This window comes from Mchenga conophoros, linkage group LG6 (assembly GCF_057382185.1).
Source record: "Mchenga conophoros isolate Kocher_MC1m ecotype Shallow Benthic linkage group LG6, M_conophoros_male_GT1.1, whole genome shotgun sequence".
Lineage (NCBI taxonomy): Eukaryota > Metazoa > Chordata > Actinopteri > Cichliformes > Cichlidae > Mchenga > Mchenga conophoros.
In genome coordinates, this window is record NC_140531.1 from 19,366,100 (window position 1) to 19,384,729 (window position 18,630).

Consider the following 18,630-nt stretch of genomic DNA (forward strand, 5'->3'; position numbering starts at 1 on the left):
GTGTGTGTGTGTGTACAAGCCAATATGCAAGCTTCCATACACATTTCTTAGTATCTCACTGGGACCTGACAACCGAATGGCACTTTGTCCCACTGCTCATCAAGCGGTCGCTACGTTATGGTAATGACAGTCTTAGCGCTGTGCAATAAAGTGCACTTTCACTGGATTTCCACATATGCTATTTATGTGTCAAGGAGCTGGAGAGTGTGTGTGCAGAGCTACACATTTGCTATCAGGTTATCAATTATCAGGAATCACCACGCTATTTTTTAAAATTGCACTCTGTGTAAATGTCACAGAGAGTTAAAAACCCCATGATCACCCCTTTTTCCTTGCGAGATCGAAGCGGGCGAGTAAAATACTTGTGTTCTTTCAGACACTCGTTGTGTCTGTGTGTGCGTTTGTGTGTTTGTGGGCTGGCGAGCACCAAATGTTTGAAGATAAGCTCTCTTTCTCTCCGTTTCTATTTCGAGCCAATTAGGTGTGTCTTTTAGCAGAGATTTGGGGTATAAGTTGAACATCAGCACCCTTCATTGTTGAAAGGCACATCTCAAATTAGTGAGCCCCCCCCCCCCCCCCCCCCCCCCCAATGCCCAGCCTATCACCATCCTTCCCTTCTTTGCTCCTGTGAAGACACAGAGGCCCCTGGGGCCCTGAAATGTCTCCACATGCTGGAAATTGAATCAAACGGCATCAATCAAGACACCCTTTTTCCCTCCTCCTCCCCCCTTCGCTCCTTTTTGCTCTCACCCTTTTTTTTTGTCTGTGTTTGGTGTCTCTAAGCAGTCTGCCAAGTTTTATAATCGGCACCACTAGGCAGCAGAATTGGATATGAAGTCAAAGAAAAGTACTGTAAAGAGTATTTTGAGATTGCTGATGCTTTGAATTTGTGTTCGTTCATTTAAGTTAGATTGCTGGTGACAGTTTTTTTTTTGCAAGCATTCTATTGGCCCAGCGTCTTACAAACCCCATCCTGCTCACACGCACACAATCACACACACATGCACACACACATAGTGATATTATTATCCTCCTCTTCTGTGGCTCTCTGCTGTAAAATGAGTTTGCCCCAACTCCATTAAAACCCGCGCCAGCCTCTCCCCTGACGCTGCTGCCCTATTTGCATGTGCTAGTGAGCCACTCCACGGAATGAAGGATCTCCTCTCTTCCTCCCCTCCTCCTTTGCTCTGTCCCACCGGAATGCGCGATAAGTGGGCAGATGACATTCACGGAGAAAGACTGCAATAAAGTGACTCTCCCTCCATCTTCTTCTATCCCCTTTTCCCTTCTTCCTCCTCTCTGTGCCACCGCATCAGAGGCAGAAAGGGGATATTGCGAATGACACGGGCAAATCAGCTGTAAATGGGCACTAATTTGATTGACATCTGGGCTGCTGTCACCGAGGTGGGCGAGGACAGGGCCCAGCCAGCAGACATCAAGCGGCATTTACCCAGTGCACAAAAAGCCAGCTTTCAACTAAATCACTTCTTGTCCACTGGGCCCTCCCTCCATGTCCCCCTTCCCCTTCACTCCTCCTGTATCTCCCTCCCCAGCTCCCGCCACCCACCACCAACCAACTCGCCAGATTCTAATTGCGTGTGTCCTTCCTCTCAGTGCAATTTTCCCATTACCGCCACAAGAACAGCCACACAGCTCATCTGAAGCGAGGTTGTCTCCGAAATATGTAGCGCCAGGTTAACCCTTCAGTAGCTGCAGAGAGCCACCCATGAACACGGGCTACATGGCGGAGAGAGGAAGTGTGTTGTGATGTCTGAGCTTTAAAAAATACTCGTCATTCAAACCAGTTTTGCACATGCAGGACACATAAACTCTTCAACTCTAGTTTATTTTTTGCAGCTTGGTTAATCCAGTTTCATAATGAAATAAAAGCCTAACTTCTTTATTTTCTCCTTTTTTCTTCCCCCCTTATGTCTCCTCCTGCCTCTCACTTCTAAAGGTAAGTTTCTATTTTCCTTTTGTTCTCCCAGCAGATGCGTCAGTGATAGGCCCACAGAGCTCACTACTGTTAACTCTCATGCTAAGTTAAGCATAGCTGAAAGGCACTGTGCAAAGGCAATGTGCATGTTGACTTACAGGCCATACACACACTCATCACAGCATATTTAATTCAGAGCATCATGTGTTTCTCTCTTCTCCTTCCCTTACTTTTTTATTTATGTCTGTGATGTTGGATTGTGCCAACAGCAATGCCAAGGGCAAACAGCAGATGCTCCCGTGGCAATGAGATGCTTAGAACTGCTGTGTCATTACAGCACACACGATTCATAAATGTGTGGCAATTTTCTCACGTGCACTCAGTCCCTAAACTTTTTGAGACATTACCGTGAGGGAATATGTGACAGCACAAATCACATTTATAGACAGAAAGAAACACGGATGTAGCTTCCGGGTTGGAAAAATTAAGCGTTCCGTATGAAGGCCACCGGATGGCGATAGCTGTGGTTGCAAAAAGACTTTTGGCCCTATAGAAGTGTGTGCAAAATTCAGCTTTCCAACTTGACTTCTGTAAACACTTTTGTGCAGATTTTAATGTCTGAGTCACTCATTTTTGGTTCATACTGAATAAAGTTTTTTGCCTGTTTTGTAAATCTTGGTCACTTCACATTAAAAGCTAGGATTATCTAGTATGAAACTATATATTCACCACAACTCATCATCCAGTGGGTTGTGATATTAGAGATGGCAATGACGAAAACGCTAAAAACGTGAAATCAGAAACTAGTGGATGATGTCACAGTAGCTACATCCATCTTTTATACTGTCTATGATTTTAACCTGCCCAACAACCAAGTTCTTGTAATGTGTAATTGAGGCAATTTGTGAATTGAGCAGTTAAGTGTCCACACGGAGGAAGTGAGAGTGCTGATGAGGTTGATATCATGTCTCATAAAAATCATAAGGACACAAAAATCCAAAGATGAAGAAGAACTAAGCAAGACTTAATGGACAAGTTAAACAAACAGCCATAAAAAAGTTTTATGTGCATTTTAGAGCAATATGAAACTGTTAATCATATTCCTTGATAATTAAATCTCGGGTTCTGTTGGTTTAGTGCTACTGCTGTCTGTTGGGCTGCAGCCCCCCCTTGGCAGAGGCGTAACGTCTTTGAACCAACGAGTAACTTCAGTTGTACATTATTAAAACAAGAATGATCTGTTTGATCAACTAGTATTTCTGCTGCTCGCTAACAAGTCCAGTATAATGTCTATTATAGGGTACGACAAGGACACCAAGAAAAATATGTAAACGGACAGAAGACAAAATTTTGGAACTTCTGCTGCTAAGCCTAGATCCTGAAATCGTCTGGTAATTTAATTTATGACCAAATTATAAACCACCTTCATGACTTGCTTCCTGGCAATTTGGTGACATTTCCCAGAGGTTCTGAAAGAGATGTGTATTAGAAGACTGCCATCCAAAAGCTTTTTATCTGCACAAAGGTTTTTTTTTTTAGATTGTTTACATGTTAGATAGCTATTAGAGTGATGGGCTTTATCGGAAAAATTACATCCACCAGCGTCAGTAAATCACAACCACGAGGCTTGTAAAATGACCACTGCACTTTTTGTCCAGCATTCTAGTCTTAGCCCGACTGTAATATTCCAGGGAATCAATAAATAGAGAGTTGATTTATTTTGGAGAAAAAACATCCCTTATTTCAAAATAAATGAACTTACCCAGCCCACCAACTTCCTGTCCACATCTTCATCCAAAAAACACGAGGTCAGCGGTGAGAGGAGATAAAGCTGCATGCTTCATTGCCTGCTTGCCAGCATTTCTGCAAAACCACCAGGTGAAAGACTACCTGAACCCTCATTGTTAATTGGACCAGAAATAGACCTGCAGCTGAAATAATTGATGGGCAATTACATGAGGCTACTGTTATATGTGGACACACGCTAAATGCATTTACCTGCAAGCTCAGTAATTACCAGGTGGAAAAAGAAGCAGGTATCCCTCATACTCGCCTCACACAAGAAGACTACCTTGAAGGGGAAATCGGACAAATGTAGGGATTGTTTTGATTTTTATAGGCTAAGCCACCAAACTTTTTGATTGCACCTCATCTAAACATACAATTCTGTATGTCAAGAATATACATTTACATAAACAGTAAGCAGATTACTATACACATGAAATATTTCTACATTAATGGGAACGCTTGAGCTTCAGTGGCAACAACTCAACACTGTTAAGTCCTTTGCTGAGGTCAGGGAAAGATCATCACCAAGGCAAGGCAAGGCAAGGCAAGTTTATTTGTATAGCACAATTCAACAACAAGGTGATTCAAAGTGCTTTACAGAGACATTAGAAACAAGAACAAATAAAAAGCATGATTTAAAATTGCCAGTATCAATTGCCAGTGTGAAGGGATGGAGAAAGCAACTGTTCGGTCTATCTGACATCCCTGTGTGGGTGTCGCTCCTATGTCATCATAGGAATGCCTTCCTTAATGTAAAACTCTCTTCTGTAACAAATGGTAAGCCTTTCTATTGTTTTCTTTATTAATTTATACAATATAATAAATATATTATCAAGTTAGGTTTCCTGTTAGCCAAATTAAGGTTGCCCATGTTGGTTATTTTAGAAATAGTTCTTAAAAGCATTAGCTAACTTTTTGGCTATCGCTAACTGAATGTTCAGACGTCATAGGTCTTGTTGCGATGTTGATCTTGGACCAGCATTGTCATAATAACGTACCCTGCCTTGTTCTCATGTGGAATCTGTCTCTCTTTACCATCTCACTTGATTTTTCCTTCTTTGTTCTAGTTATTATCCCCACAGTTGCTAAAGCAGAGGTGTCAAACCTGTTTTAGCTCAAAGGCCACTTAGAAACCAGTTTCATCTCAAGTGTTCTGGATCCGTAAAACAATTTTTTCCATTACTTCAGTGGAAGTAAGTACAAGTGTGCTCTGAAAATAGATGATGAACAGTCCATAATGTTTTAAGGAAATGCACACAATCCCAGTATCTGTGCTTTTACACATCCTCTTAATCTGTTGATGGCAGAGACACCATAAGTGCAACTCCTTAGCCCCTCGCCATTTCCTGTGTGGTGTGGTAGGCTATTCCTAAATATGTAATGTCTTTGTCATCTTTGTCAAACTAGGAGTTTGGAAAACCACTCTCGTGATATGAGCCATTCTTAAACAATTTGCAAACAGCTGCCTCGGTTGAAAAATAGAGTAAGTCTAAAAACGATTCTCTTCTTCTCCATAAATTTTTCAACTGTGCAAAGCCATGCTTTTGTCAGATCAGACGCTTTCGTGGTTCTGGTCTGTGCGTCGCATGTGTGACCCCCACTATGCTAACAGGCTTTGATGCTTGAATGTGAACAAATATGTTACTTTGGACCACTTGCTTTTGTTTAACTGGTCATTCTGCATGTTTATTGATATGCATGAGCCCACATGAACTTGTATTTGATTTTTTTTTTTGGTTTGTTTTGTTATGGGTTAAGAGTGCTAGCAAAGTTTAAGGTAACAGATTGCATTTTTGTTATTGCAATATGATGCATTCATTTTGCAATTCGAGTACCAAATGTTTGGTTACTAAAAAAAAAAGAAGTATTACTGTCTGTATTTTACTGAATTCTCCCGTTTTCCTGGGTATAACTGTAAAGCAATTAATTACAAGCCTTCATGGGTTTGTCGCAGTGTGGCTGCTGCCAGTCCGAGTCAGGCTGTGATTGTTTGGAGATGGGTTGACTCCCACCAGGCAACTTGATCGGTGACTGATTGCAACTATATGGAATCTCAGAATTCCTAGTCACAAGGAGGGCACCGTATGATTTATAAATGGGCCACACTTACACAGAGATGGCAGACAGGATGACCTTTATGTCATGAAACTGCAACAGCAAATTGTGCGTGCGTCCATTACAAGAAATTGCAAAGAATTCTACTTTAAATTTCACGAAGCAATTATGGAATTATGTCGCCGAGCTGCAGCTCATGAAAGGTAGTGTCTAGTTTTTAACAGAGCTAAAGGGGTCACGCCAAGCTCAAAAATCGTTAACCATTTACCTTTTTTGCGGCGGTAATCTCATAATGTGACACATTACTTTTAACACTGGATGCTAAGATTAAAATAGCATTGCTCAAACAACACTCCGCACCAGTTTTGCCCTTTGAAGAGAAAGGTTTGCAAAAAACCTTGTCGTGTTAGCCCTAACACTGGCCCCTATCACATCTAAGAGCATTACTTATATGACACGTGCTTCATTACTGGAAGATAAAAAATAGGGGAGGCAGTTTGGACTGGAGGACAGGAGGAAACAACCTTACAGATACACACATAAATATATTTACAGACACACACATGCCATTAAAGGAATAAAACCATGTTTCAGCTTTGTAGAAACTGTCTAATATGTTTAATACTCTGATTTTTTTTTCAAGAGAGCTGGAACAGATAAATCCGGGATGTGAGCGAGCAAGAAAACAAGGTTGTCCATTAGTCAGCCGCTGTGATAGCCTAAAGAAGCCACCCCTGGCCCTTAATGGTTTCTCTGCAATAATTGCTACACTACCTCCTCTGTTCCTATTCACTGCTACATGACATGCTTTCACTGGAGCCACTGCCGTGCATGTCCACATCCCAGTTCTAGTCAAAGCATCCCTGAGGAGCATTGTGCTTTACACGTGTTGCTCTAATAGACAGGGTCCAGGTAAAGATGGGAGTGAAAAGAAAGGGCTTTTTTTGCTGCCTCAGTCTCTTTCCCGCCCTCTACTGCATTTCTTTAGCCCTCTCTTCTCCTCTCTTGGCTGCAAGCTTTATTGATGCGTAAAGTAAGCTGTATTCATGTACACAAGTTAGAGGCTCTCAACGTGTGAAGGGCCATGTTTCTCCCGTGCGCTCTTCAGAAAACACAGGAGTACATCTAATGGTTTGGATAAGCTAAATGTTTTGGAGACTTTTCAGGTTTCTTGGTAAAGTTCTGACCCCTTTGTCCGCCATCGCACTCTGAAATAGCCTACTTCTCTCACACCTTGTGTCACTGTGAGGGTCCTTATACTTATGCGATGCGTATGTGTTTGTGTATATGTGTGTGACAGAAAGAGAGAGAGTGAGAGACAGGATGAGAAAATTGAGAGAGAGATGAATAGAGAGTCTCACAGGTCCTCCAACTCAGCCCAGGTTAATGGAAACCATTATCACACACAGCCACTCTGTCTGTACAATCAGAGCCTCTCTCTCTCTCTCTCTGAGGGAGGCACTTTGTCACACACACACACACACACACACACACACACACACACACACACACACACACACACACACACACACACACAGAGTGAATATATTTGTGCCGTATTCTTCAACCCTCCCTTCTTGTTTAGCTTCCTACTGTTCGAGCTGCTCCTCAGCATGTGCAGGAGAGGCTAATTGTTTTAGCATGTATCTGCCTGTCTTATTTGGGGCACAAAGGCACACTAGGGGTCATTTTACTGACAATACACAGAAACTGTTAGCTTGCAGCTCCAAGTCAAAATCCCCACTTTTTCTTTTGTTCTTCTCAACAGTTTTTTTCTCTTTCCGAAACCTGGAAATGCTTTCATATCAAGCAGCGAAAGCGGCCCAACAAACAGATTTTCTTCTTAAACAGCAAGTAGATTTGCCTGCTACATTTGCTGTGAGGCACAAGGCAGCATCAAAGATTTAGTGATATGTGAGGCATGCTTAAATGAGCCTACCAGCTGTTTTCTGTTGAAAAATCTGGACAGCTTTTGTCTATTTTTGTGCCATTAAGACTGTAAAAAAATGTAGCAATGTTTTTAAAAAAGAAAGATATAAAATCCGCCCACAGTGGCATTATCACTAAAAAGGCAGTCTATCGAGTACACTGGTTGCAGTGTACTAAATGACAATGTTAAAACAGTATAAAAGGAGCACAAGTACAGGTAAACTCAGACTGAATTATTACCTGAATGTGCAGCTTCTCTCAGCGTTACAGAGCTTTATGAGCGTTCCGGCCCATTTTTTAGCACTCTGGCCAGCCCACAGCTTTACAGTTTTGTTTAAGTCGTTTTAAGCTTCAGCAGGCAGCTGTTTTCAGTGAAAGGGCTGTAAAAATCTCATGTTCTGCACTTAACCTGATCAGCTCCAAACAGAAGGCAGTTAGCGACTAGCTAGCAAACACAGTAAAGCATTTAGCGGTTACAGAGTGAAAGAAACACCAATATTGGATTAACAGTCACCAGAAGCATGATTCTGAATGGATGACAAGTTGTCTCTGTAACTGCAGGGTGCACAGAAAAGCAACCGCTTGCTAACCATTTCTTTATATTGAATTAAAGGGTGATGACATTGTTTTTACAGCGTTTTTTTTTTCTTTTCTTTTTTTCAAATGACCCTCTGATTCACTCACAGTTAGTATGCTGCTTCTGGCAAATAATGTGTGTTATTTCTATGAATTTTCCACATTTCACATGACATTCTTTGTCATTACATGACATGCACAATGTTTATGGTTAGGATAAGGGTCGGAGCAAAGGAGTTATTCATCACACCACATGTGGTATTGTGCAGAAGTCTTGAGCTGCCCCTTATTTCCTTTTATTTTACTTCGAAGAAACTAGATGTTGCTGTGATTTTTTTAAGGTGGTTCTGAGCAATATTTCTCCAGGCTTACTGAAGGTTTATCCAAAAAAATTTCTTGGGCATTGACTGCTTTTTTACTCATTTTCAGTCCAGTCTTTTTTGAGAATTTATTAAAAATGTTTGATAATCCACTTAATACTGAGCTATGAATTGTTCAAGCATAAAAGAGGCATCTGACTCAAGAGAACAAGTGTTCTAGTATCTGCACATAACAGGAAAATTAGATAAGACCCAGTTTTGAATTGTACCTTTAGACACTTTGTTACTGGCCTGTCGCAAAACACATAAATTGATCCCATTTGTTTAGTTGAATATATAAAAAAATGCCAAAGATAACAGTTTGACAGGCATAAAAGTTTATTTTTGTACCAACAAGATTTCCAAAGACTTATTAGCTGAAAAATTGACACACCCCAGTATGGTGTGCACTGTATCCTTAAAAAGTTTGGGGAAAGTTCAGAAGTGGAAGACAAAAAAAGATGGCAGCTCTAACAAACACCTATAGCAGACTAACAGTATCTGAATATCATGTCCTTAAGAAGCTACATTTTGCTGCTCCCTTATTCATAAAAGTTCATAGCAGATAGCTTTGCATATTTGATTTGGCAGATTTTTGTCCTGGATACCCTTCCTAATGTAACCCCAAAGTCATGTGCTTAAGAAATAGGAATAACTTTAACACAAAAACTGACACGGGACATGAAAAATGTATCTTTATCAGTTGATCCATACTTTGTATAGTATTGGATTGCAGACAGTAAAGGTCAGTGTCACTAGGAAGAAAGGAAAAACGAAAGAAAGCTGCATTGGTGTAAAACCAGGACTCACACTCACTCGAGCTTAAGTACTTTTGCGTGCACTGTTGCGCACTTGGGAATCAGCGCCCTGCTCCCCATCTGTACACAGCGTGTGCTCTTTGAATGTGTGCATACGGACACATGGCACTGTGTTTTTGTTGATCACGTCTCAATCAGAGAGGACTTGACCCATCGCAGAAGCCACATTATTGCATTCTAAACACACATCCACACTTCAGCAAGCACGCATGTAGAGACACGCACACAAAGCGGTAACCCTGCATTCCCCTGTAAACAGTTTACAGCCCCTTCCCTCTCCCTTATGCAGACACAGGCCAAAGCGTCAGTGTTGTGTTCAGCTAATCCCACTGTTTAGCCTTTGTTGGCGGCCTCTAGCAAGGACTCTGCAGCTTATGTCCTGAGGGGGGAAAAAAAACAGTCTTTCATTTGCATGCATATGTGAGTTTGTCGCACACATTAAAGGCCTCCCCTTTACCTCACCGTGCCGCACTAAACTTCATCTATATAAATCTTAAAGTTTGTTTGGGTTCTGTCTCTCCTCCACGAACCCGTCTGCCCCTTTGCAGCCCCATTTGTTTAGCTAAGCATGTGCTTGTTTTCTTGCCATTCTCTCCTTGATTGAGATTGACCCCAACATCGTCACAGCCTCACACACACACACAGCTCCTGACTGTGTATAGACACCGTGTGGTTTTGGCTTGCTTTGTGCAGCAACAGCCCAAGGTAGGAAATGCTGTTTAGATTAAGTGTGTTCTGATGTCCTTTCAGGCCTTGTTCCTGCTGGATCACTCCCCGTTTGTACCACAAGCCTCTCTAACACTACACACGGAAACACCAGCGGTTTAGGGTTAAGCACAGGACACAGGAGTTTACTGTTGCAGGGCTACATCTTCTGCGTTACTCTCATTCATGGAAACATTATGCATGTTTTTGTGTTTATAGCAATGTTCAAGTGCTTATCTTTTGGCTGTATATTCAAACGTTTCTAACGCAGTCTTTCTTTATTGTGTTTTCTGACTGAACAGCTCAAATAAAATCGCGTTTTACATATGTGTGGGTTCTGAACCTGAATTATTTTCATGTTATTTCCTTGGAGGTGCTCGTTACTGCCAGGCACTGAAGTCCAGCCAACTAGGGCACCTAAATAACAGCTATCAGAAGAAAGGAACAGATATCTGATGCCTGCTCTATGTTTTATTAGTGGAGAAAAGGAAAGATTTGTGTCCATTAAGTCAGTGTGGGCTCCAGATTCTCTCTCAACAGGCAGTCTTTAGCTGTTAATTTTTTCCACATAATCAAAAAAACAAAGAAAAGAGGCCTCGGTAGGTGATGTGTGCGGGAAGGGGCACTCGTCAGGATCTAAGGGATCTGTTGTATTTAGCCGGAGTATTGGTGTCAGACATTGACATAAGCTTGGTGTGAGTGCCTTTTGTTTTTAGCTGTTTTTCTGTGATGAAATCCAACTTTTTCTGACTGTGCCTTTCCATTTGATCAGCCACACTATGAGTGAAAGAACAACTTGAGAAAAAAGATGCAGATTTTCAATTAACTGCCACATCTATTTTTTTATGTCTTAATCTTCCCAATAGAAAATAGCCTAAATATCTAATGGAAAATAAGACATATCTTATAAGGCACTCCGGAGATTTAGTGTGCCTCTGCAGTGAAGCGGGGGGGATTCCCAGGAAACAGATTAAAAAGGTAAAATGTCCAAAATTAAAGCAGTGAGGGTGACATGTGATATTATTCTTTAGTAGGATTAAGGTTTGAAAATACTGTATTGCTCTATTCCCACAGTGCAACAAATATTTAGTCGAGTCTTAATGCTAAGTGACCCTGATGACAACTGTGGAGTTGTTTTCTCAGACTTCCCGGAACTACAGTAGTGCATCGTTGTGTTTCAGACTTTCCAAATCACATAAACTGTAATGTAATTAGCTGAAGACACAGCAATAACGTCTCAAATAAAGAGCAGGAACAAAATTAGGGAAAATTACATTTAGAAAAGTCCTGAAGCTGTTAAATTAGGCCTTATTTTGAAAGGTCCTAGCTCATAGTTAATCTAAATCTGATCTAATCATTTAATGTAAATAAGAGTGTTTAAATAATCTTATCGTTATTGCTCTTCAGTTTATCCTCTTTTATGATTCAGTGTCAGCTATTATATTGTTTCACAGTATTTTTGATAATCTTCACCATTTCTTCACATTCTTCTTCCTAGCGGTTTATATCCTGTGATGCAGGGTCCACTATTTTGCATGCCTTCCTCCACTTCTTCTTTGCATAACACTCCACTGACCTGACACCACTTCATCCATGCTGTGTTGACACGGAGTCTGGCGTCTGGTAGAGTTTCGCAGTCCGAGGTGACAAGGGACCCGAGGTACTTGAATTGGGCAGCTTTAGTCAGCGGCTCGCGATCAATAGTAATGGTACTGTTGGTCTGGGGGCCGCATTCAAGGTACTCAGTCTTCTTGATGTTCAGGCGCATGCTGTTTTTGGAGAGCCGGTCTTTCCACGCTTGTGTTTGGGTTTGCAGGGTTGGGCAATCGGGAAGGCTGGTGATGTTCCCGCTGAACATCGGACCATGCTTGTGACATTACGATAGAGCAGCTGAGTCCATTTCACATAAGCTTCCAGGGCACCATGAGCTCATAGTGATCGCCAAATCAGCTCGCGGGGGACCTGATCGAATGCCTTTTCCAGATCTGGGAAGACCATGTGTACCATTTTTTCAGATTATTTATAAAATTATCTACCCTAAGTTCAAAGTGCAAATCTTTTATTGACCTTTTTTACAGCTATCTATTCCACTGCCTACCTATGCTGTTGTTAAAGCTGCTATCATTTGAATTCTTACCTATCTGTTTATTTATTGTTTTTATTTATAGAGTAGGATATACTCCTTTATTTGCTCTTTCATTCTAATGCTTTACTCTTTATGTTAGTTTTCATGCACCAAGTACAACAGTGCTTGACAATAATGACCAAAAAACTTACCTTTTCTTATCACCAGAACCATTTTTAGCAAATGTTTATGTCAGACAAGGGGCTCATCTGTAGTGAAGGTTAAAAAAAGTTTAAGAGAGAAAAGTACTTGATGAAATAACACAAATTTTAAAAAAAAATGGGGATGGGAGCCACTTTTCTCAGTAGGTACTGCTTTTTCTGTGTGTATGTGGGGAAGTTGCTGGGTAAAAGTGTGTGATACGGATGTGCAGCAATGACACCTCCCTTGCTCTACTTGTCTCAGTGGTCCCAGCATTATTACCAATACCACCGCAGTACACTCCCTTATCTACAGTGGGAACTGATACAGCAACAGCCGCTACTTACGGGGCACACAAATATATCCACACAGCGCTCAGCAATCTGCAGCAGCGATCCCTGTGGGTCCTCTTCGATGATGCTGGAGTCGGCAGCGTGTGTTGTGGCAGAGGGATGATAGACGTGAAGTTACTTTGGATCAAATATCAAATCTTGTGCAGCGGTTAATGTTCACACTTGGATAATGAACTATTTGGTCACATCCGTGGATCCCAAAAGATCTGATCAAGAGGGCAGTCAAGTCCTTCTGTCTGTTTTTGCAATTTACACACACACACACACACACACACACACACACACACACACACACACTGCATACACACCTGCACTGCATACACACATTCCACTTGACTGGAAATCTTCAAGTAACCCCACGTGCCTTTGATTTGTGAGCTCAGCCAATTTGGTCGTACAGGCTCATGATCATTGAAAGTTACTGCTCAGGTGGGGCCAATGGATGTATGGGCGAACGTGTGTGTGCGTGCACTTGTGTTTCTGCGTATGCGTGTGGGCACACTTTGTGTCTGCCATTCAGTTTAGTGGCTGAACACATCTGTTCAACTTGCCATGTTAACATTCTCAAGTGGTCTTAGTCACATTAACGCTTTGAACCTCAAAGACTCATGCACTCAGACGTGGTCCATCTGCTATTTAAACTCCAGCAGAACCCAGTAAAGTTTAGATTCATTTTTATGTAGTTGACTCCTTTTCTGTGCCGGTTAAATTCTCCGAGCAGCTGGGGACTTTTTACACCTGGTAAAGTGGTTGTAACCTGTTTAAATGGCAGAGCTGATTTCCTCTTTAAACTACTCACATTCAAAATATTTCCCTCCCTTCTAACCTCCTAAGTCTTCCGTCCCTCCTTCCATCTAAACCATACAAATCAATTATTACCCCACCCCCAGCCCCTTTTCCCTCAATTTTCCTTCCTGCCTGGCTTGCGCTGTTCTTTGTTTGTGTTTAAATGATGAAAGTTGATTTATGTTATGTAGTGCATGGGAGTCTAATGCAGCCACAACCACATGTAGTTATATGCCTAATGTTGTATGTTGTCTTTTGGCAGCAGAGCAGAGGTTGACTATTGTTTCCCCTTTCAGACATGCTCCTATTAATCATGAGTGTGTGTGTCCAGGAGTGTGTATTTGCCACTAAGAAAGAGTTTAAATAATACTCAGTGCATGGTGAAAGGCCCGGACATACATCAAACCAGGACCTTTGCCGTTCATGTGATACAAGGGGACACACGAGAAGAAAATGTAGGACTGAGCTACTGTGTTATTTTATCTCAATAAACAGTATAAAAATTAACGGTTGTGTAGTGGGTAATATTGTTAACTCACAGAAAGAAGATCCTGGTGTCAAATCCACCTGCAGGGCTGACACACCCCTCTTTGAAGCTTGCATGCTCTCCTCATGTCTGGGTTACCCCCGGCTACTCCAGCTTCCTCCCACTGTCAGAAGACATGTGTTGGGTTAACTAGTGATTCTAATTTGGCCGTAGGTGTGAATGCAAGTGTGAACGCTTGTCTGTCTCTTTATGTTGGCCCTGGTTAGATGGGTGACCCATCCACTCTGCATTCCCCTCTCACCTCACCATCCCGAACTGAATAAGCAGAAGAAAACAGATGAATGGAAATGAAAAGTGAATTTAAATAAAATCCCAGAAAATCTCTTTAATATTTATGGACATAAATTACTTACAATTTCTTACAAAGCACTTTAAGTACCTTGAAATGCACAGGCCTGTTTAAAATAAGTCATCTAAACAGTTTGGAAGTCACTCATTACTAAGTCCACATTTCATTAATGCTAACGATTTGCCTAATGGTGTTGCTCTCATATTAATAACTGACTATGGAATGTTTCATATTAACATCACACATGGACGCCAGCAGGGTGCTTGAAAAGACGTTTGAACCGTGGTTACAGTAACAACATTATCAACGGAAACTTAAAAGTCTTTTAGTTACAATATAATTAGCTGAACTCTTGACAACATAATGGAATAAACACTTCCTGCCCTAATGAGTGATCCATGTAACCAACGCTTGATCACAAGCCTACACTGCAGGCTACCTAAACAAATCTCAAATCATATTTGTTAAACAGGCTTTCTCTTCCCAAACTTTGAGCTTTTTCTTCTCCAAATTTTAGCCTCAGACACACACACACAGAAACTTGTGAAAACATTAACAGTGGTGTTGCTTACTGCAGTCTTTCTGTGATCACAGGTGTAGGTCATTTTGTGCAGCATGAAAGCCTGATCTTGCCTAAGGTCCCTAAATGTGTCGGGGGAGCTGTGCTAGCAGAGGATATTCATTCACAGGTGAGACCTGGAAAACTGGAAATAATGTCAGTTTGAGAAAAATCATCATTATTTATCAGTTGCATGCTCCTTTCAAACTAAATTTGGTGTTTGTGTGCTTTGCCAGTTCGTTGTGACCTGCAGTTTCCCATAACACCTCTCTCTGCATAGTTTTGTGAAACTAGGTTTATCTATATAGGTTATGAGCTGAATCACATGGCCAGTTTACAGTCCCCAGTATAATGTGTATGTCTTTGTCTGCCAGAGTACCCAGACAGAAAGGCCCAGCCAACTGGTGGATTCAAACCCAGGACCCTCTTTGGTATGAGTCAACTATGCTGACCGCCACACCACTGTTCCACCCTATTTCCTTTTTACCTCTGTGGCTTAAACCTACTTATAGTACAATTCAAGCACGGTCGCCCGTCCTTTGTCCGGCTTTGAGCTGGATTAACAGAATACTCTGCTAAAATGCTCCTTGTTTCGGGGACAAGCAAGTACCTTGCTAAAGTGCCTCATCCTCTTAATCGAGAGCTGCTATCCACCGTATTATGCTTAATGACGAGCTCCATGAAAACTGAGTTCAATGGTTAAATAAATTGACACTTTTAGTACATGCATTTATCTGTTGTAAATGATGTTTTTTCTTTTTTCATACTGGTAGATGTCCCACATCTGCTTTTACAATGTTAACTGCGCGTGTGCATGTAGATGTGTGTATATGTGTGTGGAAGAGTCCTATATGGAAGCAATTACTGGCAGTGAGGGCCCTCAGACACCCACAGTGCCTCTCACTATGGCCCAAACGGAATGTATCTCCCTCCCCCTTTTTTCTTTCTGTCTCTCCTTCCCTGTCTTTTTTTGCTACCTCTCTCTTTCTGTACCTCTTTCTCTTTCCTCTTTTCCCTCACTGGATTAAATTACTTTCGTATGAGTCCCAACAAAAGGGCAAGGTGAAACCCCTTTCTATTTCTTTTATTTATTTATTTATTTTTATTGGGAACAATTCCTCCCCACCGCTCTCCCTGCAACCATATTTTAATTCAAATCACACATTACCAATTTGTGCAAACAAGCCCTGAAAATACCAGCACTAATTAGAGTAAACCGTGCATGTGTGCACTTACATGCGTGCATGCTCAATGTAAAGCCAGTTACTAGTTAGTATGCACAGCCAGAGCCATGTAGGATGTAAGTTTTTTGGGAGGTCTCTGCGTCTAGTGGGCCGCTGTCGTCTACCTGTTTGAGTGTGAGAGCGTGTGGACATGTGACTTTTTGCATAGATAATCTGGTTTTTCAGAAGATCCTAATTCAGAATTTAATGCTTGAAAACCAGAAGAAATCGAATTAGTGGTGAAGCATCCACTGAAAAAAAACAACCCACAGATAAACTGGCAGCAGGCATTGACAGGATTGCAGTTGTCAGGGTTTGGCAAATCGTTGTCACTCCCTCTCTTGTTACAGTAATGCAAAGCTCAATGAAGGAATATCGTCAGGCCTGCCAGCAGTTTCAATTCCTACGTCTGTGGGAACTGTGAAGTCGGAATTTGCCATGTGTATATCCCTCCAAACTGACTCTAAATGAGATAAATAAGTTCAGACTAAATTGGCAGCTCACGTCCAAAGTGATTACTCTTCCCTTAATGTCTCTTCATTGGAATGGGAGAAGACTTGGCCTGCACGAGAATAGCACGGGTGTGGCAAGGCGGTCTTTTCCAACACAAAGAAGTGACGAGTGATGGCAGCCAGAGTTTACTTGTCAAGGTTTTTATACACTCACACACACATACACACACACGCAGCATTCTCATATGCTAACTCCGTCCTCTTCAAACAGTTATTCTCTCACTCCACACTCCTTCAAACTTGGCCTGCAAAGGAGCCTTACATTCCCTTCCCATGAGTCCTAGTGTGGCTAGTCAGCAGAAGGACCCCAGATTGCGCTGGCTGCACCGCCGCCTGCCTCGTTTGGGAGCGTGCCTGGGCCCTTCGTTTCAGTAACCTTGGTTTGCCCCCTCTGTTTGTGAATTCCTGTCGCTCCAATAGGACCACACTGTCCCCAGCAAAATGCTTTCTGGCAGTGGGCAGCTGGACGGACTGGTGGGAAAGTGAAGTGGAAGCTCAGATTGTCTTCCAGGCAAATAAATAAGGCTCGATTGTAGTTTTTCAACCGCAAGTTATTAAACGGCATTGTTTCGACGAAAATTAAAACAAAGGAGAAAAGAGGTTGGGAGTCACAAATCAGCGATGCCATTGTAGATGCAATTAATAATCACGGGAAGCTCAGAGAGCACGTCTAATCTTATCAGATCACTGGCATTTTCTCCTTTACTTTGATATCATATGTTTGGTCCTTGAAGTTGAACTAAGAGTTTTGATTGGTTGCAATAGCTCTCTCACATCCTGTGGCGGTGTTTTGTGTCTGCCAACACCCAGACTCTGGAGTGTTTAGCCTTCACTGCTAGTTCTGCTGTCTAAGGAATTTCATGGGCTAAGTAATTTTTAGTTATGTCTCCCCCCAGCCCTCTCTCTCTTTGTTTCTTTACACTCTTCCACTCCTTCTTGCTCAAAATCATAGTTATTTGTGGCGTGGCGCTGGGTAGTTTGTGGTTTGCAGAATGGCTGTATTATTCCTGTATTAAGTATCTAGTGTTTCACTTCAGTGTTATAAGAGGCTTCCCTGGCTCAAAATATCAGATTACCTAAAATCATGTAAATATCAGTATCCTCCTTACAGTTTTTCAATAATGCGTTTTAGTGCTGATACTGTTTGGAGAGATCTATAACACCGTCTCATTTAAAAAAGGAACTCCAGTGATTATACAAAGATCTTGTGGAGTAGTGCTGCATATGTGGTAAAGGACTACTGAACTGTCAGTGGATTTGCATTGGTGGAGGTGCCAGATTTTGAGGAGGAAGAAAAAAAATGAAATAACAAAGATGATGTCTCTGGCTCTGAGGCACTTTTATTAAAAACACTCCATGCAACCCTAAGTTTTTGACTTATGTGTACCAGGCTATTCTGAGTCAATAACATGTCATATTTCATGCTGGAGAGAAAATGTTCACAATGGACATTTGTATATGAAATATTTATGCAAATAAGTGTAATAATAAGTAAATTGCTAATTCGCAGAGTAAATTTTAAATAAAACAATATTATTGTAAGTAATCATCTAAGTCTTAAAATTGTTACCTGTAAATGCAATTTATGGTGTTTTATGACTTGTTGCTTCATCAAATTTAGTTCTTTACAAATACACTAAACCACAAGTGCCCAGCATCACCTACAAGTACCAAGTACCAAACAATTTAGTGTTATTCATGTCCGTGTTCTGAAGATTTATTTTATAGTCATATTGGTTCATATACTCTGGTAATTAAGACAGTTTAAGCCTGAAATTATAGCAAAAAAGTTTTTCTGGCTGTTGATGGTGTTTTTTCATATATGATACATAAAAACAAAAAATAAATAAAAAAATAAAGTGATTCTAATAAAATGAATTGAGCATGTTGAATAAACCTTTATAAAAGCAAAATTTGATTTTTGAAATT

At 41.2% G+C, this 18,630-nt stretch overlaps 1 protein-coding gene across 2 annotated transcripts in view; it reads left to right on the plus strand.

Annotated features, from left to right (window-relative positions):
- bnc2 (basonuclin zinc finger protein 2) overlaps positions 1–18,630 on the plus strand; it is a 170,271-nt gene that overhangs the window by 46,044 nt on the left and 105,597 nt on the right. The window contains exons 2-3 of one of the 2 annotated variants that reach the window (XM_085276654.1): positions 15,002–15,096; positions 15,341–15,397. The exons of the other annotated variant lie outside the window; for it this stretch is intronic. The gene's annotated coding sequence lies outside the window, so the exon portion shown is untranslated. The remainder of the gene's footprint in view (positions 1–15,001; positions 15,097–15,340; positions 15,398–18,630) is intronic. 2 annotated transcript variants of the gene reach the window in all.